At 38.0% G+C, this 23,352-nt stretch overlaps 1 protein-coding gene across 1 annotated transcript in view; it reads right to left on the minus strand.

The window, feature by feature from the left end:
• The window catches only part of VPS13D (vacuolar protein sorting 13 homolog D), a 303,465-nt gene that overhangs the window by 63,136 nt on the left and 216,977 nt on the right, over positions 1–23,352 (minus strand).

Consider the following 23,352-nt stretch of genomic DNA (forward strand, 5'->3'; position numbering starts at 1 on the left):
CCCTTTTTCTCCCTGGTTGGATTCTTCAACCTTGTCCTGAAATATAGAAATTCCCTTAAGCCCATTCTGGAACAAAGTAAAGCCTAATTAAATCAATCAAAAGTAGACTAAAATCTCAAAATACAGAAATTTAGAAACGAGACAGAACATTCTCCCATTAGAAAAGAAGCTCAAGTTTATCTCACTCTCAGTGACAAGGATTTAGTAGTCTGCATTTCAAATTGATTCTCATCCTCTCTCTCTTTCTCTCTCTGTCTCTCTGTCTCTCTCTTCCTTTCTTTCTCTTCCCTCCAAAAGCTTGGGGCTTCAGAAGAAAGGAGATAGGTGACTTCATGGAGAACAATCATAAATGCTAGGCAGTAGTATAAACTGAGCTGCTTCTTACTACAAAAGTCATATATGTTTCAAGGGTTTGAGGTTTCTTGATGAGGTCTATGGAAAGAGATCCTTTCCCAACTATATCTTCAAATAAACGAAGTGAGATTTAAGTGAGTATATAGTAGGATAGAGGAAAACTTATATTACATAATACAACTTTTGTAATTATAAACATCAGCCAATGGTGTTTACTATGAACCAGGCACTGTTCTAAGGGTTCGACATCTATGAAAGCATTTAATTAGTTTAATCCTCATAATAACCCTAAGAGACAGGCTCTATTATTATATCCATTTTACAGATGAAACTGAAAAGACCATGATCATCTCCAACAAAAGTCTCCTAAGTAACTACCTACATTCAACACCGGGTAATCGAGACAGAAAACCCAACCATGATTTTTGCTATTATCTCCATGGAAAAATTCCTTCCTGAATGCCAGTGAAAATCTGATACAGAAACTTCTAAGCAAGGGAAGGAACAAAGGAAGGCAGCTGAGAGAAGAATATAAATGATAAAGTTTCTGAAAAATTACATGCAAAACTCTGGACAAGAAAGAGGGGTCTGGCTCCAATCCCCTTCCTTGATCCATATCCCTAACTCAGACACCATAATCCACTTCCATCACCCAGACCTTATGCTACATCATGCAGCCTAGGATTCACTTCCTCCTTTCCCCAAGGCTATTACTCTCACAATCTATAACAGGCCTCAGAGAAGGAGAAGGCTCAGTGAATGTCCACCACATAGATCACATTACACCACATCAGATCTCATTACTAGTGTACACCATTTACATCTGGGAAGAAAGATGGAGGCACAGCTGGGGTGGGGACTGCCACTAGTGATTAAGAGCTCCAGCCAGCAGAGAAGAGGTCTGCTTTCCCATCCCAGCTTCTTACAAAGGGATTTACTGGAGGGGGAGCACCAAAGCTGAAAGATTTGCTCCATCAGAGATAGTCTGATGAAGAAAAAAAACATAACTCCAGGACGGAGCTATTGGTTTGGCAAGGATTGTTTTAAGTAGCAGCAACTGACAAGTGTAGCTACAAACATGGGGATAAGGGTGCAGTGACGACAGCATAAGCAAAAGGAGACTTTGGAGAGAGAATGAGCAAAAACCAACCATGCTCCTAGGGTAAGAAAAAACCTTGAAAGTTCATCTAGTTCCATCTTCATTCTTCTTCTCCTCTGCATCTTTTGCCATTCTTTTACTACTCCCAATATTCATCCACCCATCTAAGAGTAATATACTACTCATAGTGGAAACTAAGCTACTGTTTCTTACAACAAACTAATTTTTTATGGGGGTGAGTGGAATAGAACCTGCATTTTGAGAAAGCTAAAATCTAATATTTTAGAGGCTAATATTTCACTTCTCGGTAATGTCCAGGGAATTTACTCATTACCGAGTATGATAAAAGCTAGATATGACTACTGATTGGAAACTGGACTTTAGTGTCTGGGAGAACAAAGGAAGTTAAATCCATCTTTTTTGGGGGAAGTGGTGGGAGTGGTGGTGGTAAGATGGAAATGGGAGGTAGCTCCAGGATACTTAAATTCTGTCTCATGTCTCCCAAGACCTTGCTAGATTCCAGGCTTATCTGAAAAGCCAAAAGGTTCTTTTTAAAATGGACCAAATGTTCTCAACCTTACAGATTGGCTAAAATTAAAATAAACTTGCAGTTTAGTGATTTCCCAATAGCTCCTTGAAAATCTCTGGTCTTTGCCTGGGATGTCCCTTGGATTTCACTGGCCTTTCAAGACACCTTCTTACCTTGGCTATCTTTCAACCCCACAAAGGGTGGTGAGAGGACATTTAGTATTCACACCCATCTACCTCCTACAGATCTGGTGTTTTAAAGCCTGCTGAATTAGCCAAGTCCAGGTTAATGGATTTCAGGCCTGAAAAACAAGTCCTGGAATGAGGAAGAGAATACAATCCATTTAACTCAACAGCTGCCCTTTCCAAAGGTGACTTAATGGGCCTATTTTGCATTCTGGTATTTTGTATTGTTTTTAAGGGAAAACCTATTACCAGAATGATAGGAAAATGGAGGGTGAGAGGGAGGCTGGTCAACTTTGTGCTTAGAAGAAAACTAAACTCTTGTTTATCAAAAAGATTCACCCACTTTCCTGCCTAAACAGAACCGATTCTTTAGCACTAAGTTTCCATAAGGCTTTCTGTTACGATTTCAGGAGCTGGGGTTGATATATTTCCTATCCCGCCTTCCATTCCCATCCCTAGCCTGTCTTCCCCCCACACCCTGAAAAATGAAATCTTCTCATGTTTCTTCCCTTTAAGCATCAGGTTTTGATCCCTTCTAAAATGCCAGCACCTCTAGGTAGTTCTTGCTGTAAGCTATCATTAGTTATTTACCCCTTAACTGCAAATGAAAGCTCAGAAAATAGATTTTCCAGGGGAAGTAGCCATGGCCATGGGAGGAATCAAGGCACTGGGCTTCTGAAGGGAAAAGGGAAAAAGAAAATTAAATTCTCTCTGGAGAAAACTCATACCAGCCAGAGCCTCTAACATTTTTTCTTATACAATGTCCAGCATTTAAGAAAAAAAAAGTGTCAGTTACATAAGGAAAAAGGACAAAATAACTGGAAAACCAAGAGAACAAACAAGGGAAACAAACTCACCAACAATTCAGAAATTAGAGTTATCATACACAGACTTTAAAATAGTATGATTACTACTTTAAAAAAAATTATGAAAAGATTGAGACTTTTGCCAGAGAACTGATATTAAGATTTTAATAGATGAGTGAAAAAGCAAAGTATATACAGCACCAAAGAGGATTAATGAACTGGAAAATAAGTCAGCAGAATATATCCAGATCAAAGCATGAGGAAATAAGAGAAGAAAATACAGAAAACAGTGTAAAAACCATATGGGACACAGTTAAAAGGTCCAATTTATGTATAATTGGAGTCATAAAAGGAAAAGAGAGAGAGGGGCAAAAGCAATATCAGAAGTGACACTGGCCAAAAATCTTCCAAAATTGTCAGAAGACATCAAGCCACAAATTCAAGAAGTTTTACAAATCCCAAGCAGAAACACATTTAGACATATTATTATTAAAACCTGAAAACAAAGAATAAATCTTAAAAGCAGTCAAAGAAAGAAAGACATATTTCCTTCAAAGAAGCAATGATAATACTGACAACTGTTTCAACAGAAGCAATGGAACAAAAACCCAGAATTCTAAATGCAATAAAAGTATCCTTTAAAAAATAAATGTGAAACAAAGACTTAAAAAAAAAATTAAGAAAATACATTGCCAGAAAACCCACAAAAGGAAGTTCTTTGGCAGAAGAAAAATTACCCCAAATGAAAGCATGGATATGCAAAGGAAAAAATGAATGGCAAAAGAGAGGATAAATAAGTGGATAAATGAATGTTGACCTTTTAACATATGCACACAAATAATATTTTGTGAGGGTTAATAATAATATGTGTAGAACTAAAATACCTAGCAATAGCACAAAAGATTGGAGGGTGTAAATGGATGTAAAGTGTAGTAAAGATCTTGTGTTGTATGGGAAGCAAGAAAAAAGGAAAAAGAAACAGACTAAAGATGGGACAAATAAAAAGTAATCAGTAACACTTCCACTTCTGACCAAGATGGAGTAACAGAACTGGATTTACCCTCTGTGCCAGTCTAAAACTGTTATGGACCCCAAAAAAGTCTGATCTTTTAATCCAGTCCTGTTGGGTAGAACCTTTTGATTGAGTGTTGCCATGGAGATTTGACTCATTCAACTGTGGGTGAGGCCTTTGATTAAATTATTTTCATCGGGATGCAACCTTACCCATTCTGGGTGGGTCTTAATTAGATCACTAGAGTCCTTTAAGAGAACCCACAGAAACAAGGAGCTCAGAGAAGCTGAGATATGTAATCCAGAGTTTGCCCCCCGGGAGAAGCTAAGAGCCGACACAGACCTGGACGCTTGGAGATGCAGACAAAAGGATGTTTGGAGATGTAAAGCTAAGAAATGAAGCCCATAGTGTGCCCTGGAAAAGCTAACAGAGAACCCCTAAATGTTGGAGAGAAACACCCTGAGAGAACAAACAGAGGCCGAGAGAGAAGCTAAAAGAGACAGAAGCCCAGAGACATTTTGGAGAAAGCCATCTGAAACCAAAACATGGGAGTAAAAGACCAGTAGATGCCAGCCATGTGCGTTCCCAGCTGACAGAGGTGTTCCAGATGCCATTGGCCTTTCTTTAGTGAAGGTATCCTCTTAGTTGATGCCTTAGTTTGTAAATTTGTAACCTAATAAATCCCCTTTATAACAGCGAATCCATTTCTGGTATTTTGCGTAACGGCAGCTTTAGCAAATCATAACACCCTCTTACCTGAAACAACTAGAGAATTAAATGAAATATAGGAAACAACAGTTTTCAGATTTTGGACAACAGGCTGTGCAGGACAGCGATTCTTGAGAGAAGAGGAGCCTTACAATGGTCCCAGCTTACTGCCTGGAGAGAATTTTTTAGCCTGCAGCACAGAGAGAAGTGCAGCAGTCTTCCCAAGCTGAAATGGAGTTGGAAATCCAGAGAGATCAAAGTGGCTAGAGCTCACAGGGAAGAGTATTGGACAGTGCAGCTGCACAGAGTAAGAGGGCTCCAGAGATGTGCAGAGGGCACCCCTCTGAGACTTCAGGTGAGCACACGCATGCCTGACAGTTATCCACTACCCAATGTGAGGGAAATAACTGCATGTAGTATAAGAAACCTTAAAAGGAAAGTCCTTCAGGCAGAATAAAAATGATACCAGATGGAAATATTGATCTATACAAGTATGAAGAGCACCAGAAATAGTACATATGTGGGTAAACAGAAAATACTTTGTTTCCTTGTTTTTAATCTCCTTGAAGCAAAAATTGATAGAAATGCAAGAAGAAGTAGACAAATCCATAATTATAGCCAGATTTCAACATTCCTCTCTGGGGCATTGTTCTTATAGCAAGTAGTCAGAAAAATGGGAAGGTCACAGAAGACTTGAACAACACAATTAACCAATTTGACCTAACATCTACAGAATATTCCATTTAACTACACAACACATTTTCCTTTCAAAACACAACTTTTACCAAGATGACCATATTCTGGACCATAAAACAACTATTAATAATTATAAAGGGGTTCAAGTCAGACGAAGTATGTTCTCTGACCACATGCAATTAAATTAGAAATAAATAACAGAAAGAACAGTAATGTAAAAATTCTAAGCAAAATTTTAGAGAACTGAATCCAACAATACGCAAAAAGGCCAATATACATTACAACAAAGTGGGGTTTAACTCAGGAATGTAAGGTTGGTTTTACAGGCCAAAATCAATCAATGTAATTCTCCATATTAAAAACCTAAAAGAGAAAAAATCATATGATCATCTCAATAAACAAAGAAAAAAAAATTTCTCAAAATCCAACATCTGTATCCAATAAAAACCCTCTGCAAAGTAGAAATAGAAGGGAACACCCTCAACCTGATGAAGGGGCAGCTATGAAAAAGCTGTTGCTAAAATCATACTTAATGGTGAAAAACTGAATTCTCTAAGGTCAGGAACAAGACAGGAAGGTCCTTTCTTTTTTTACTATTTCTATTGAACAGTGTACTGGAGGTCCAAGTGAAAGCAGTAAGGCAAGAAAAAAGAGATGTAAGCAAAACTGACACAACTAAAAAGAGAAAGACAAATCTGAAATTAACAGAACAAGCAGCAAAAATATCAGCAAGAGTACAGAAGATAAAAATAACAAATTAACAAATTTAACGTAATCTACATATATAGAAACCCATACCCCCAAAATTACAGTATACATTCTTTTCAAATGTACATGGTTATTAAAATCGATCATATACTGGGCAAATCTGAACAAATTTCAAAGGACTAAAATCACACAAAGTATACTCTCTGGTCTCATTGGCTTCACACTAGAAATCAGTAACAAAAATATAACTAGAAAATACTCAAATGTTTGGTGCTTAAGCAATATACTTCTAAATAACCATGCATCAAAGAAGAAATTAAAACGGAAATTAGAAAATATTTTAACTTGATGATATGATACATCAAAACTTTTGATACAGTTAATGAGATGTTTAGAAGAGAATGTAAAACTCAAACACACATACTAAAACAGAGGAAAGACTGAAAAATCAATCAAGTAACTAGGAAAAAAGTAGAGCAAATGAAACATAAAAGAAAGAAGAACAAAGGAAATCATGAAAATGAGTGTAGACATCAGGAAAATATAAAAATCAAAACTGAGAGCACCAATAATATAAAAAACTGGTGCTTCATAAAGATAAATAAAATTAATAATTCCTGGCAAAATTTAATAAGAAGGAAGGCACAAATGACTAATTTTAGTAAAGAGAAAGGGGACATCACTACAGATCCTAAAAGACATTAGAAAAGATAGTAAAAGGATACTATGAACTTTATGTGAACACATTTGAAAATTTAGATGAAATGGAAAAATTCCCTGAAAATACAGCATATCAAAATCAACACAAGAAACAGAAAATGAAAATAGCCCTGTATTTATTAAAGATGAAATCCATATTTTGAAATCTTATAAAGAAAACTCCAGGTTCAGATTGGCTTCATTAGTGAATTCTTCCAAGCATTTAAAGAAGTAAAAGCAACCTTACCCAAACTCTTCCAGAAAATAGAAAAATACAAAACACTTCCTAACTTGTTTTATGAGGCTAACATAATCTTGATATCAACCCTGAAAAGCTCCTTAGAAGGAAAATTACAGATCAAACTCTCTCACATAGTTGCAAATATCCACTGATACCAAGTAAAGTTTATTCCAAGAATGAAAGTTCATTCTACATTAGAAAATCTATTAATATATTTGAGTTCATTAACATAATAAAGGAGAAAAATCATATGATCCTCTTATTAGATGTACATATACCTTTCAATAAAAAGCAAGAACTACTCAAGATAAAAATTCTTGGCAATTCAGGAAAATTAAACTTGCTGCATCTGATAAAGGGTACTTTCAAAACAACCAAAGCAAGCGTTATACTCAGTAGGGAAATACTAAGTATTCTCTTTAATAAAATGAATATAGTGTCAGTCAGGGTTCTCTAGGGAAACAGAACTGACCCAGAGATATCTGTAAATATTATGAGATTTTTTATAAGAATTGTCTCATGCAACTGTGGGGATGGACAAATCCAAATTCCATAGGGCAGACTGCAAGCTGGGAACTCCGATGAAGGGTTTTCGATTAATTCCCGAAGAGAAGCTGGCTGGCTGAAGCAGAGATGGAAATTCTTTCTGACTACTGAAATCAATAGTTCTCCTTTTAAAGCCTTCAACTGATTGGAGGAAACTTCTCTCATTGTTGAAGGAAATCTCCTTAGTTGATTATAGATATAGATAAAATTATATAGATAGAATTATAGATATAGTCAACCATAGATGCAATCAACTTACTGATGATTTAAGTCTATGAAATATTCTCACAGTAATAATCAGGCAGGTCCTTGCTTGACCAAACAACTGGACACCACACCCTGGCCAAGTTGACACATGAACATAACCATCACACATACCATGGATAATAACAACTAAAAAAGAAAGTACCTGGGAATGATTTTAATGAAAAATGATGAAGGCCTTTATGTAGAAAACTACAAAACTTTATAAAGAGATATTAAGGAATAACTACATAAATGGACACTGATAAAAGTATAAACCACCAGAAGCTAGGAAGTAGCAAAGAAGGCTTCTCCCCTACAGATTTCAGGTTTCTCTAGAACTAGAAGACAGTTAAGTTTCTGTTGTTTTAAGCTATTGGTTTGTGGTACTTTGTCACAGCAGCCCTAGGAAACAAAGATACTCTATGACCAAGAACCTCTGCTCCTCCTCTGTCTACAAGGAGAGATGATCGTACATGTGCTCCAGGAACCATGAACAAGAATGTTTATAAGCAATGGTGTTCACAGTAGCAAAAAACTGGAACTGTTGAAATGTCTAACCGCAAAAGAGATGGGTTGTGATGCATTCACACAGTGGAAGACTGTGCAGCAGTGAAAATGAATGCACCACAGATACATATACCTGCATAGATGAATTTCAAAAATGTATTGTTGAGTGGAAAAAAAACAAACACACCCAGGTCAGAAAAGGATATATTCAGTAGGATTATGTATATAAGTTCAAAATAAGGTATAAGTTATGAATATGGTACAAACTATATATAGAAAAGAAAAACATGATTGATACAAAAGTCAGGACAGTTATTATCCCAGGATGAAAGAAGAGGATGTGCTCAGGGAAAGCCACTCAGGAGGCTTCAAAAGTACTGCTCAACACTTTAGGTTGAGTGGTGGGTCTTGTTCATTTGATTGTTCTTTAAACTGTACATACACTATCTAATACTCTATTGAGTGAATATCCCACAATTTCAAAAATGTTTATTTTATGGATCCTGCTTTCCAAGCATGCCACCAAAGGCAGAACTCAATTTTAAAAAGAAAAATTAGCTTCATAAAAACTTGGCCTATACTGGAAATATTACCATAAACAAAAACATCATAAACAAAAGGTTTTCTAAATTTTGCCAGGAAGGCAGGCAAAAAGGAATAAAGAAAGGAAGCAGATAACCTAAGGAAAAATAAAAAAGATAACTATTGATTACAGTCTCGGGGAATCTTGTAGAAAACCTCTCCTTGCAATGACAAAGACAAAAGCAAACTGTACAAGAGTCCTTCCTCTACTCGGTGCCTTCCTTCCACCATTAAAAGCAAAGGAGACCTTAGAAACAAACCTCTCAGCAAAAAGGAAGAGAAACTGACTAAAAAGTAGTGGAGAGATACGGTAGCTTATATATTCAAGTTAACCATAGAGACTTGAAACTCTTCTGTTTAGCTCTGTCTAAAGAAAATGGGGAAACCAGTTTAAGGGACCTATCAAATGAGGTCAGTTAAGTTACTTTCCCAAATGTGGCTTGAAAATCAATAGCAAACACTCCACCTGTCAAGTTCCAAATTACGGCAGAAAAGCAACAGCTGAGGGATGAACCGGCTCCCTCCTGTCTGCCTGCCTTTCTGTTCCAGTTGTTTTAAATAAGGTCTAAAGGCCTTCTTTGCCCTTAACAAGGACCTTAGGTTCCTTGCACTGGGCTCTAGGGAGGGTGATTTTCTGCTATATCTAGATAAAGATATTAGGTTACTGGGAACGCCAGAGGCAGTCCATGACTTAGTACTTAACTGAGATTTCTGGTTAGAAAGACACAGTTTGGCTGAATCTGGAATCTATCTGCAACAAACAGGCCATGATTTGGCTTTAATGCTGATTGTATAAAAAGCAAGTCAGAATTTTTTTTATCCACAGGAGGTGGGGGGGTTGTTATTTTGTTTCCTCGGGCCCCCTCTATGAAAGATGTAATGGTTCTACCCACACGTACACAATATTTGCAAAACTATATCAGTTAACATTTTACATATAGATTACGGCTGTATCAGGACAACAATACTAGGCTTAAAAAGTGAAAAATTCAGTTAGGTCTCTTCCCCTTAAACTTCACCTAATGGGTAAGGGGGAGAAGAAGGGGAAATAATGGGTATAAAATGGTAGGCCAGTCTTTTCCTGAATAGACTGGGTGGTTGGATGGCAAGTTTTCTTGGCCCAGTGCCCCATCCCCCCAGCTCTGGTGCTACTGAACCAAGGCTCCCTCCTGCTTGGACTGCATCTTGCCCACAGAGCAAACATCTCCTTGTACTCGTCCTTGCCCTGGGGAGGAAACACTGTCCCCCTTTAGTGTTCCTGTCCTAGCACCTGGTATATGCTTCTGTTGACATGACTTTCTCTGCTGCTGGACTGCAACCTTGAGGGGAGAAGACCTTGTTTTATTCACACTTGTTTCCCTGTGCCTAGCACAGAGCCTGGCATTTTTAGTTGCCTACATATGGTTTGGAATTTAATGTATAGATGCAACAAATAACATTTATTTACATGAGGTTTCACTTTTTTACCTATAAATCTTTATTTAGTCAGCTCTCTGGAGTTAGGGTAAAAAAACACCTTCCCTAAGTGTCTCAGGACAGGATTAGAACAATTTCCTGGTTCTCAGCAACACCCTTTGGCTTAGATGGTACAGAGTCTACGAAAGAGCTAATTATACAACAGAGGGTCTTCAGGAAATGACTTTAAACTGTGACTCAAATTCTCTGCACCCCCTTTAAAATACAGCCTCATAAGATTAATTCCTGCAAATATGATATTGCAGAGGGGACCAAGAAGGAAGCCTGCTGGAGGGAGAGCTTAACAGGATGGACCCTGCATCCGAGAACCTAGGTTCCTTGCCTGGCTCTCAACAACCTCAGGGGGAACTTAACTTCTCTGGGCCTCAATACTTTCATTTGTAAATTGGGCCTAGACTTCACAGGATCGTCATGAAGGTGAAGAAAATCAATTCATGTAAAGACTCAGAACAGTACCTGGTAAAGGAGTACATGGTGGAGCAGTCAATAAATATAAGTTTCATTTTTAAAGATACATATTTTACTTCTAGTTTAGATTCAAAACTGCCTTCAAAACTGTGCAGTCAGTATCAGTGGCTATCTCTTGTTTTCTGAACAGGGATGCTGAAGAAAAAAAAAATATGCAATCAACATCTTAAAAACTTATAATAAGAATACACTAACATATTCAAAGTGGTCAAACTAATTACTCCTCTGTAATTATGGACAGTAGACAAGCCTCCTGGCCAGCTCTGACAACAGACGATGTTAGACAAAAGCCAAGGAAATACAAAATTAACATTGTTGTTATTCTTTATCAGAATACAAAGTCAGCTACACTCAACAGTCCAGGATGAAGGAAACAGGTTGTTGGCTTTTGATTGGAATTTCCTAGGATTGTTACATGTAGTAGAAGGTTAATCTAAATGTTTCTTTGCACACAGTCAACCTTATGTGAACTGTATCAAAAACGATATAATAAAGGCGTGGGTTTATGTGCAAACAAACTGGTTTAAAAAATGTATCATTACGAGGCAGATAAAAGAAAATTCCAGACTTAAATGTACCCTAGGTCTTCAAACAAGTTAGTTTACTACCTTGTTGGGGGTGGGGGGAATAAATAAAACCAATATGGTATCAGGCAAAATGAATGACAGTTTAAGATGAGAAATAACCAAATGTTCCAACCCTTAATTTGTTTTCTTCTGTTATGAGAGATAAAAAGAGAAGGATAAAGAATGTGCTGGAAATTTGGGAAATGCTTTCCAAACCTCTCTCCTCCTCCTCCTACACACACACACACACACACACACACACACACTTTCCTTTCGGTAAAAGGCCTTTAATTAGCTCACATCCTATCCAGGCCAGGGCTCCCTAATGCCTTCTGACACCAGCCTGTCGGCTGGACAATAGGGCCCGAGTGCAGGCCTGATTAGCTGGGGATCCCAGTGGATCCCCACAGATGCCTGATGAGTTTGGTATCTTCCCTCTGAGCCCCCTGGGAAGCTGCCCCAGCAGGTGCCCGCTGGCAATAGTTTTGTGTTACAGGCCTGAATGAATGATCCCCGCAGGAGCTGCCGACTGTTTTCACAGACACAGAAGGCAGTCAAAAGTCCACCGCGTGAACTTGGAATGACCCCAGCTGCAGAGTCACTGGCGGGTTCATTGAGAGGGCAGGCACGCTTTATTAAACAACTAATACTCTTCACGGATAACTTTCCGAAAAAGCAAAAGTGTTAACTCTTTGCAATCTCACTCTGACAGAACACTTCCACTGAGCAGGGGCTCCACTGTATGATGTAGGGTTGGAACCCAAATAAGGAATTTGAGTCGGAAAGATGGTGTGGTTGGGGAATAAGTTTTCATCTGGCCTGGAGAAGGGCCAATGCTCAGTAACCATTTGGTCTGCTGTTTTGTTCAAGGGTTCCAGATTAAAGTAAAAAAGCAAACAGCAAAGGTTTCAAGCACTTACTCTAGTGAAGATGACATGGGCCCACTCCACAGCAATGCCAGAAGAGGGCAGCAGCCAGACTCCACTGGCTGGATCTGCCCACACCTGTCCACCAATGCAGATGTGCATGAGCCTTCCTGAGGCTGACCCTTTACATCAAGAGAGAAAAGGGGGATGAAGCTCTGCAGAAAGCAATTGTGCAAATCCCTCACCTACCAGGGTCTGCTTGGAAGTCACTGTGTTTGCAGCTGCCACAGGCAGCGTGGTTAGTTCCTTTTTGAAGGCAGATTTAGAAAAGGCACAAAGTTCAGATCGAAGTGTTCTCATAATCAAGCACAAAACCATCAAGCTCTTTCAGGCTTGCTGGACAGCAGGCAACGAACGCATTCAGACTCGCAGTATACACCAAGGGGAATGGTGAGCAGCCATTTCTTCCCTAAGGTTAGAATCAGTGCTAAGGATATTTTTTTTCTTTATTTAACTCACACAGACTTTAGAAGGAACCCAATGACAACAATTATACCAACATGAAGATGAACATGAACATTTGGGGGAATTTTTAAAATTCATTTTGATCAACAAAGTTACATTAACTTGGGCCTCATCAAAGACTATGTGTCTATCAAACTTTATGTAGATTTGCCCTCTGAATCTAATCACGGAGGGGAGTTCCTGATTTTTGGTGGGGAAGAGATCTTGTATTGTTTTCAGATAAGATGCAATTTTGCATGGGCTTAACAACTGGGCAAGATACCCACTGAAGAGATGGCGTGAGGTGCTTCAAGGGAACTATACTCCCTTGCCTGTTCAGGTGAGTTAACCTTTACACAAAACAGATCAGCTCAGCTCAGCAAATACTTGAGGGCTTTCTACAAACCAGGCGCAGGGCTTGGGGTTAAAAATGCAAAGATGGATATGACTGAGTCCCTTGTCTTCAAGGAGCTCATTCTATTGTGAGAGAAAGACACATAAACATAAAATCAACATAAGGAATGCTGGAAAATATACACAAAGTCAGGACTCTGGCCTCTGCTTTTCTCTCCCTTACCTCTAAAGGGACAAGAAGCAGGTACCCGCGAGCTGCCAGCCCCATCTAGACCATATTTTGACTGCCTAAACCAGGTGGGATTCTGGTAGAAAGAATCATCTTTAAATCCATACACAGAAACTTATTTTCCATCATCTCTCCAGTTCTTTAGAGAGGTTTGGTGGGGTGAAGAGCAGATTTGTAGCCAGAAGGTCTGAGCTTTAGAGCTGGCTGTGTGACTAATTTGCTATGAGAACCTTACTCAGTTTCTCCATCTGTAACTCAGGAGGGTTAAAAGCTGATCTTAAAGTCCTTTCCCCAATCTGTTTGCTATTCTAAAATTTTCTATTAAAGTGTCAGAGATTGTTTTTGAAGGCCCCAATCTGGAAAAAAATGGCTTTGTCATGTTCAATTGGAATAAGTGAGAAAAGTTTTGGGTTTGACACATCTCCTAGGAAGAATACAAGATGGAAACAAAACAAAACAAACTTATGTTATAGGAGTTAAAAGAACAAAGGAGAAAAAATAAATTTATATATATACACACACACATATTTTTAAATTAACCTTCAAAAAAAAAAAAAAAAAGAAACTGAAAAAGAAAATACAAAATGACCTTTGAATGAACAGGCAGAGGTTAGAGTTAACAATACCATAAGAATTTAGGTTTAGAACTAGACTTCCCATAGAATTCAATTTTTTTTTTAAAGTACAATTGAAGTTAGATACTGTTTACTGTATGTTTTAACTTTTAAAGAGAAACAAGTGGTAAATTCTTCCTTGTGTTTAGTTCCAAGAAGAATTTTTATCTCTTCCTATAACTAATCTATTGAGGTACTTCTATATGTCTTGTCAGTCTATTTTTAAACAACTATTTGTAGCAAGCTCACAAACTTTACTTGTTGATGCTACTGGACACAAAATCCAAACAGACAGGTAACATTCCTGGAACACTGACTGGTAGATGGATCTGGCTTTTTCCCTTTTGCTTTATTTCTCAGTGACTGTGTGAATGGAGATTTGCATGTTCAATTGCAGCTTTAGAACAAACCACTCATACAATGTGGCATGGATGCCAGAAAAGTGAACTCCTCTTGAAAACAAGATTTTTATCACTACTTTCTCTCCCCATCTCAGAATGCTCCTCAGGCCCTCCACTAAGAAGACTTAGCCTGGAGGGTCAAGGAGGGGGCTTAGAGTTGTTGGGCCTGGATGCCAAACCTTCTTCCAACACTGAACTGTGTGATCTTGGCAAAACCATTTAACCTGTGTGTGACTTCATTTCCCATACTAAAAAGGAAGCAATTATCGCACCTGCCCCCGTGGCCTCAAAGGGACATGCAAGGTTAAATAATCTCACAGACATGGAAGTGCTTTAATTCCTAAAGGAGGGAAAGGTGCTTTCTAGAGAAGCAGTGTGGTCTAAGGGAAATAGCCTGGGGCTGTAAAGGAGCCCTGGGTCCTTGCCTTCTTCTAAAAGATCCCAGATTGACCTTCCAGAAGTCAATTACCTTCACCATGACTCAATTTCTTCATCTGCCCAATGGGAATACTAATACTTGAACTCTATAAAGCATAAGTTTGTGAGGATCCAATTATAGCAGAAGCATGTTACAAAGGTTAAATTTCTATAAAACTACAAGGGACTAAAAGTACATCTTCTTTTTAAACTGACTTTGGCATGATCCTTGTCAATGTCCAAGTTACCAAAAAAAAAAAAAAAAAGAGAAGAAAATCCCTCCGGTCACAACATCCTGCTCTAAAATATTATAAAGACAACAGTGCTGTTTTTGAAGCATGCTTTGCTTAATTTTCATTTCGGTGAAAACACTGGAATTATTGTTTTCAAACAACATGCTATTATATAAATTCAATAACTTGCAGGAAATGTTTATTCAAAAATTTTCCTCTAATAAAGCAAACAAATATTCCCCATAAGTATTATTTTAATTCATTAGATTGAAAGGGACTGGGTTAACAGTTAATAGTACAATTATAAAATGGTGCTTTCATTGATTCAAATGCATTATGCCAATGCAAGGTGTTAATAATAGGATGATATATGGGAATCCTGTATTTTATGATTGATTGCTCTGTAAACCCACAACCACCCTAATTAAAAAAAAAAAAAAAAGTCACACCATCATTTGGCTATCAGAAAGCCAAGGAAAGGCCAGACTCTCAGCCCCTTTCCCCCCAACATGGTAGAAATCATTGAATGTAAAGTAATAACCTTAAATGTTTTTTCCTACCACCCTCCCCCCTATAAAAATTCTGCTTCAGGAATTGTTCTTATCACACATTCTGTTTCTTTGTGAGATCCTCAAATCTCCCACAAAAACAGAACCATGCTTAATGAATGAGTCAATAAGCCTCTAAAAGGGAAACGTACCTTTTTTCCCACTTCTGTTTTCTGAAATCCACTCTTCAGGGACAGACAGGCTTACAAGATTCACTGACTACATTGCTGGTAGAAATCCAAGTCTGATGTGGAGAAGATGTCAGTTTCTATAGTATCAGGTGAGATGCAAGAAGTACTGTCCATTACAGATCAGGGAGATTGAAATGAATGTGCAAACTTAGACAAAACTGGTTTTACCTTGGTGGGTGTAGGCAAAAGGTTGCCTCTCTACTGGACAGAATTCATTTGCATGTATATAGACTGGAATTATTTTGTTTTGCTATCAATTAGCTAAAATTTACAGGGTTGTAAAATACCTCCCAGAGAATCAGATAACCCAGAAAGGTAGATTCTAGATAGTGCTGTGTCCCATGGAAGTACAAATTTTTCCCTGAATATTGCATGAAACAAATATTCTTCATCCTGTTTGAACCAGTTGTTAATGAGTTTTCTATTGCCCATAAACGAACATATTCCTAGCTGATACCATTTGATTATATGAATTTTTAAAAAAATTTTAAACAACATAGAAAGAGCTGAAATACAAAAAAACTAAAGGTATATTTTCAAAATAAAAGACAGATAAAGGTCCAATTTCCTTCATATTTAAGGAGCAAACCAATAAGAAAAAGACTAACAACACTAACAACAGAAAAATGGGCAAAGGGCCTTAATTTACAGAGAAAGAAATGCAAATACCTTTTAAACAGAGAAGGATGAGTTTTGAAGAATGTAAATTAAAACTATAATGGAATACCATATTTCACCTGTCAGATTGGCAAGAATTAAAATGTTTACGGATGGTGAGGAAAATAAGGTAATTTCATACATTGTTGTGGATGGGTAAATTAATTAAAATTGTTGAAGGACAGACAGCTTGGCCACACCTATCAAATTTAAAATTCACATACCCTTTGCACAACAAAACCACTTCTAGGAATTTATCCTATAGATACACTCTCCTATATATGCAAAGACGTATGCAGAACAATATTATTATAGCACTGCTTACAATTGCAAAGGACTGGACAAAACCTAAATATCCACCAGTAGGGAACTGGTCAAACAAACGGAATATTTTGCAACCATTTAAAATAATGAGGCAAACTCAGTAGATGCCTTTGCTGTATCCGTGTTACTTTAGCAACATTGTTTTTATTTTTCCATGTTCATGGTCAGTATTCCCACGTTAGTACACCCCGGGTTTCCATAACCCCCTTTTGTTTTAAATAAATAGGGTTCTGTATTAGATAGCTGTTGGAAACCTGCCCTCACCCCCAACAGGGTTATCTGTGATAGCCACATGTTCAATCCACTGGCTATAGTTGATTGGGCTAGAAGAGCATCACGTGATCTTCTTGAGCCAATCAGATTCTCCTTCATGGGACTCTGGACTAGAACCAGAATACTGAATGTGGACTAGCCCTTAAAGGAAGGAGACGTGTGTTAATGGAAAGGTTTTTTGTTTTTTTTTTTTACCAGAGAAACTGAAAAAGCTGGTCTATCAGTCAGAGTCCAATCAGGAGAGTAAAAAGAAACAAACAAAAGTACTGTCCATCAACGTTCTGGAAGTAAGGGGATCTAGGAAGAAGTCCAAGAGTCCCAAGCTCTACCATTTTCTGTTTGGCCACCTCAGGCAAGTCATTTACTTCAACTGGGCCTCAATTTCTTCATCTGTAAAATGGCTGTAATAATAATACCTTCCTGATTTCAGGCTTATAAAAGGATCAAAGATATATAAAAGCTTCATCAACACTAAGAGGAAAGACAAATATAAAGTGGTATTATATTATTCCAATAAGGAATGATTAAACTCTAATAAATCAAACTTTCTTCCAAGAAGCAAACCATAGAACAGGTCAACAGAACCAACCACAAAACTCTCAAGAACAACACGCTATTGCCAACATTCTCCATCTGGCTTTTCCACCCAAGCAACGATAACACTAAGCATCCAAAAGCTAACCTGCTAGTGGAACTTAAAGGAAAAAAATATCTCTACAAAATGTGAGAGGCTGTATGTGCCGTTTTGTATATTTATGTCCCCCAGAAAAAGCCATATTCTTTAATGCATTCTTGTGGGGGCAGATGTATTAGTGTGGATTAAGCTGGAACCTATTGGTTTAGTATTTCCATGGAGGTGTGGCCACGCCCATTCAGCATGGGCTTGATTGGGTTACTAGAGCCTTATATAAGCTCAGCCAGAAGGAACTCATAGCTAGCTGGAGCTGAGACAGACATTCTGAAGACGGCCGTTGGAAGCGGACACAGACACTTTGGAGAACGTCATTTTGAAACGCAACCTAAGAGCAAGCAGACGTCAGCCACGTGCCTCCCCAGCAAAAAGAGGTTTTCCAGATGCCAATGGCCTTTCTCCAGTGAAGGTACCCCTGATGATGGACACTTTATGGTCTTAAGACTGTCTGTGTAACGAAGTAAACCCCCATTTCTGGTATTTTGCATTCCAGCAGCATTAACAAACTGGAACACTGTATTACAGACTAAGGAGGAAGAAAGAAAGGAAAGGAAAGGACTTTTGGGAAGAATAAGTATATTTTCTGACATCAGTTGATAGTGGGAAAGTGCAATTCTCCCTAATTTCATGTTAATATGTTTCACATGTACATCTCCCAGCTGTACATGTGCTAGAAACCAAATATGATAATTTTTAAATGACATCCTAATTGCTTAGAAATGCTTAAAGTAGCAAAGCTCAGGAAACGGCTTGAAGAAATTATAATTTAACATACACATTTAGGGGAAGACGGCTATTGGGAAAGTGTTCTGAAGGTCACTGTCAGCTCGGCACACATGAAGCTTGGGTCTGCTCCACAGGCAGAGCAGGAGGGAAGGCCTGAGCGTTGCAAATCCCCACATTATTTGAATTTGAATAAATCTTGTTCAGGCATGTAAAGTATCTGAGAAAATACTGTCAGTTTAGACAAATGCTTGAGACACACATTTTCTATTTAGGTAAATAAAACTCTTTTCTCTTCTCCCATTTTAACCCTTTTATACTAAAATAGGGACTCCCAGATAGTAAAGATTAATTCAGAAAGTTTGGCAATTACAGCGCAAAGATTTCCAGGGTCAACACAGAAGTTAATGTTGGAAATTAATGGAAAACTATTTGAACTTTACTTTCAAATAATGTCATTTCCAATTGCCTGTCTTTTCACTTCTACAGTCAGTAGAAGATCGTATATGAGAAGCTGCACTGTGTAGAGAAAAAATATGAGCTTTAGAGCAAGGCAGACCCTGAAATTCACTTTTTTTCTAAAACTACAGATTCCAATAACTTTAGGCAGGTTAACTGAGAATTCTGAGTCTCATTTTCCTCATCTGTAGAAAGGGGATAGATACTTCTTTCCTTATTGGTTGTGTGTGAAAATTAAAATGAGATAGCATATGTAAAACTCCTAGCCCAGTAAGTGACATACAGCCGTTATACCAAAAATGATGGTTATATTATCTATATACCTTTCTGATTTTTAAGCATATATGGAATGAAGAATTCCCTTTCTCCTAAGAAAACACTTTCATTCAGTCAAAATGGCAAGAGATTTATAAAAACAAAAGAAGTATACAGAAAGAACTAAAGGAAAATAAAAAAGACCTTCACAACAGAGTCCATAGCTTTTCACGGCCAAGAATTAGAATTCCATTTGTCCTTCAGATGTTTATAAAAACCGGTTACAGTTCATCTCATCTTAAGCTTGTCACAACTTTTCCAGAAAGACCAAACCCTGATATGAGGAATATTAAAACACAGAAAAGAGATACCCTAACACAACCCTGGGGTAACCAGCCAATCTAAGAAATGGGAACACATTTTTTCTTTTACTAACCATATTTACACTAGGGTAGAAAAACCACTATTCTTTGGAGGACACAGATATCCTCTGTCTTTTCAATTTAGCAACTGAACATACTTTTCTACCACATATGCTGCAGTTTTGGAAGATAAAGTTAATTTTTCTGAAACACGAGAGGTTCAGGTCTAAGAAAACAACTTAAGGGACCTGATTTTTAACTAAGATACTATTAAGAAATGAAAACAAGTTTTGAACTTTTTCAGTCTTTCTGTTTCAAAAGTAGGGCTTCAGTGATAATGTCCTTCCCCTGTGACTGCTATTGGACTGCTTGATCAGGATAGACATGGGGGTTGGGGGGCAGCAGGGGAGCTCAACCCCATTCATCTGGCTCCTTCACAAGCAAGGCTGTTAAAGTGTAAGTGGGGACTGCCTGTGAATTTGGGTCGCTCATGTAATTCTCAGGCTGCAGCCACCACCCTTCCCCCCTTCCAATCCCCACAGATATTTGAGATTTGCCCAAGTTAGGCTGGGTCATTGGTGGGTCATTCAACATCTAAAATTTGCCTCTAACCAAAAAGGCTCAGACTAAGGAAATCATTTTAGTATTCAAGGTTATCAGAAGAAAATAAAAACTCTGATGCCAAGAATTTGAATCATTTCTCTATATACCACAACTTGAAGGTCCTTCCTTTTAGCTGGAAAAGAAATCCCGTGGGTGACTTATTTAGGATCAAAGTCTTTTTGTAAATAGAAAACCTACATTCTCCAAGGCATGGATCACTGTCTGAAGTGAATTTTACTTAACCTAAAGGTTTGTGCCAACTTAAATACACTAAAACCCCCAATGCTTATAAGAAGGTATTCGCCTATTACTTGCTTATGGGTACGTGGAAAAGCTATTATGGGGATAATCAGCTCAACTATAAAATAGAGCTAGTCATACATAACGACAAAAACAGATACAAGTCATAAATTGCTTTTTTCCCTTCAGAATACATGCAGACATTCACGCAATGCATTCTTTTGGGCAAAGAAAAAACTTTCGCCTTGAATAAACAGTGCTTTTAGTCTTGTTTGATTGAGCCTTATAAATATGCTGCCTGTAATACAAACACAAACAAATTCTGTCTCTTAAACAAAAGGCAGATGGACCCCTCCGTCCTGAGCAAGGTCACTGTATATCTGACAGGAGGTTGACTAATGGCAGGGGCTGGCTGAGGATCCCTGGGTGTGGAACGGGGAAATCGGTTTCCTCTGGATTGCTGCTATGCCCCAGATCTGGTTTCCTGGAAGAGAAGCAGCTCTTCTGCACACTACCACCCCAAATGGAATCCAAATAAATAGAACAAAATATTATCTAAAGTCCTGGCTAGGTTTTCCATTCAACTATCTAAACAGTCTTGATTTTTTTCTCTCTCTCTATCTCACTTTGACATTGCTTGCATTTACCTTCAGATGGTTTTCCTAAAAGTGCTCCAAGTTCATTCTGAGACCAGGTGGGGCTTTTTGATTTCCTTCTTGTTGTTCTTATTTTTATTTTACAATAATAGAGGAATGCCTAGAACAAATCTTGCAGTTAGCGATACCTCAACAGTAGAACCAAAAATGAGAATTGAGAGGCCAGTACCCAGGGTCAGGCCGTGGCTCTGCAGTTACCAGTGGGTGACCTTGGGCAACTCTGAGCCTCAGTTTCTTCATTTAAATAATGGGGCTAATAAGGCCTAGCCTAGCTACTGATCAGGTTATTTCGATAACCTGAATACAACCACCTTTGAAACCACCAAGGTGTCTTACTGCCTGTAGAGGAGGTGGTTAGGCTACAACCATCCTTATTCCAGAAGGGTCACGGTGGCCACCATTTCCTAAGGGCGTTTTGTGATTGCAGATGATACGAAGGTAGGCTCCTTACCATCTAACAAAGTGATGTCACAAGTGAGCTTCTGGGGGGAAGTTAGCAGCAATTACTTTTTTATATTCTCTGCAGTGCCTGGAAGAAACCCCTACACACACAAAGGAAAAACATCGAGGAAAATACATGGGCTTCAGAACTAGCTGGATTTGGTTTCAAAGCCACCTTGAAAAAATTACTTATCTTCTCTAAGCCTTGGTTTCCTGATTTGTAAAATAGAGATGAACATACACAGGATAGTGTATGTAAAGGGTCTATCACAAAGCCTGACAAACGGGAGGAATTCAATAAATGCTTACAAATTAGTGTGTATTCCATAGTGAAACAGGATGCTCTGATCCTGATCCTATGTCTTTGTCCTACTGATGCTGTTTGCACCAAGAAATAATAGAAATGATACAACGATATAGAACAATAAAACAGTGCCTAAAACTACAGAGAATAAAAATTATTAACTAAAAACTGATGTATGAATCATATCTTCTTGAGAAAAATTTAGACCTGTAGAATTTGACCTGGGAAAGTTAGGCTTAGTGGAAATAAATACCATAAAGCAAAAGGGAAAGAAAGAAACCTACAAAACAACTACAAAAATTATTGTTAAAATTAACATGTAGCAAATAATGAACAGTAAAACAAAATTCTATGAATAACAACTGATCCTGATGTAAATAATTTCAGTTAAAAAAAAGAGAAATTATCAAAATATCTGCATTCATAAACATAAAGCGAAAACATATCTAGGATCAAAAAGGCACCCAGGACCAAAACTACTCTCTACTGACTCAATCAAGGCACAAAAGGAAGGACAGAGAGCAGGCTAGCACAGAGCAGGGGTTCCATCAGCGAGGACCAAGAGTGCTCCTCTCCTGAGCTGGAAGGAATTAAGCACACTGCTGGACTTCTTCCCTTAGGAAGACCACATGACAGCTCTGTGCCGTAAACACTGGTTTTCTATGGTGGGAAGAAAAAGAACATTTGCTGTAATATCATTGGAGGTTGTCTTAGTTTGAAAAGAACGTTTATTTTCTTGAGAACAGCTATATAATTTCCCTTTAAGTAAATGAAAATATTACATAATTATCACAGATATAAGGAAATTAGAGTCTATGTAAGAGAGGAAATTTCAATAAAAGTCTCCTCAAAGCTCTAGCTTTGAAAGAGGTCAGAGGCCTTGAAGATACTCACGTGAGACACAACTAAGAGAAAATCTACATTGTGCAATTCACACTGCAGAGAAAGCTGTTCCTCTGACACATTTCAGGATTTGAAATGCTGTCCTTTCCTTACAGAAATCACCTTCCTAGAAAGGATTCCAGGAATGATTGTCTTGCCATGGGGAATGAGATCAGATCTTTGAGGTTCCACTTAGGGACCGAGTCATTTTGCCAAGATACAGGCAGGGGAGTCGGGGACAGATGCTCCCAACTTGGTGGCTGATTCCTGGACCACATCACCTTAGATTTGGAATCCAAAAAATGATTTTTGGGAATTGAGGAATAAGAAGGAAAGGCTAAGAGAAAAGAAAGGGGATAAAAGGGCATAGATTATTGGCTAATTATATTCCTTTGAGCTAATATTAAAGTAAATAATAATTAAAAATGAAGAAAAATTTCAGAAGTGATTATGATAATTGAACTGAGCTTAAAAATTTACTGTGAATTATTTATAAAATCTGACCACAGATGACTAAGACTTTCTAGTCTGTGACCTTCTTACATGACAAAATGAATCTGTCCATTTCTCACTGTGCTTTCACGTGCTTCATTTCCTTGGCTCCTCAGCTTGGTGAGACAAGGGGAACTACCATCACCTCTCCAAAGATTGAAAACAACAAAAAAACCCTCCAGAGTCATAGAGGAAAAGATAAGTT

Source organism: Choloepus didactylus, chromosome 2, assembly GCF_015220235.1.
Source record: "Choloepus didactylus isolate mChoDid1 chromosome 2, mChoDid1.pri, whole genome shotgun sequence".
Taxonomy (NCBI): Eukaryota; Metazoa; Chordata; class Mammalia; order Pilosa; family Megalonychidae; genus Choloepus; species Choloepus didactylus.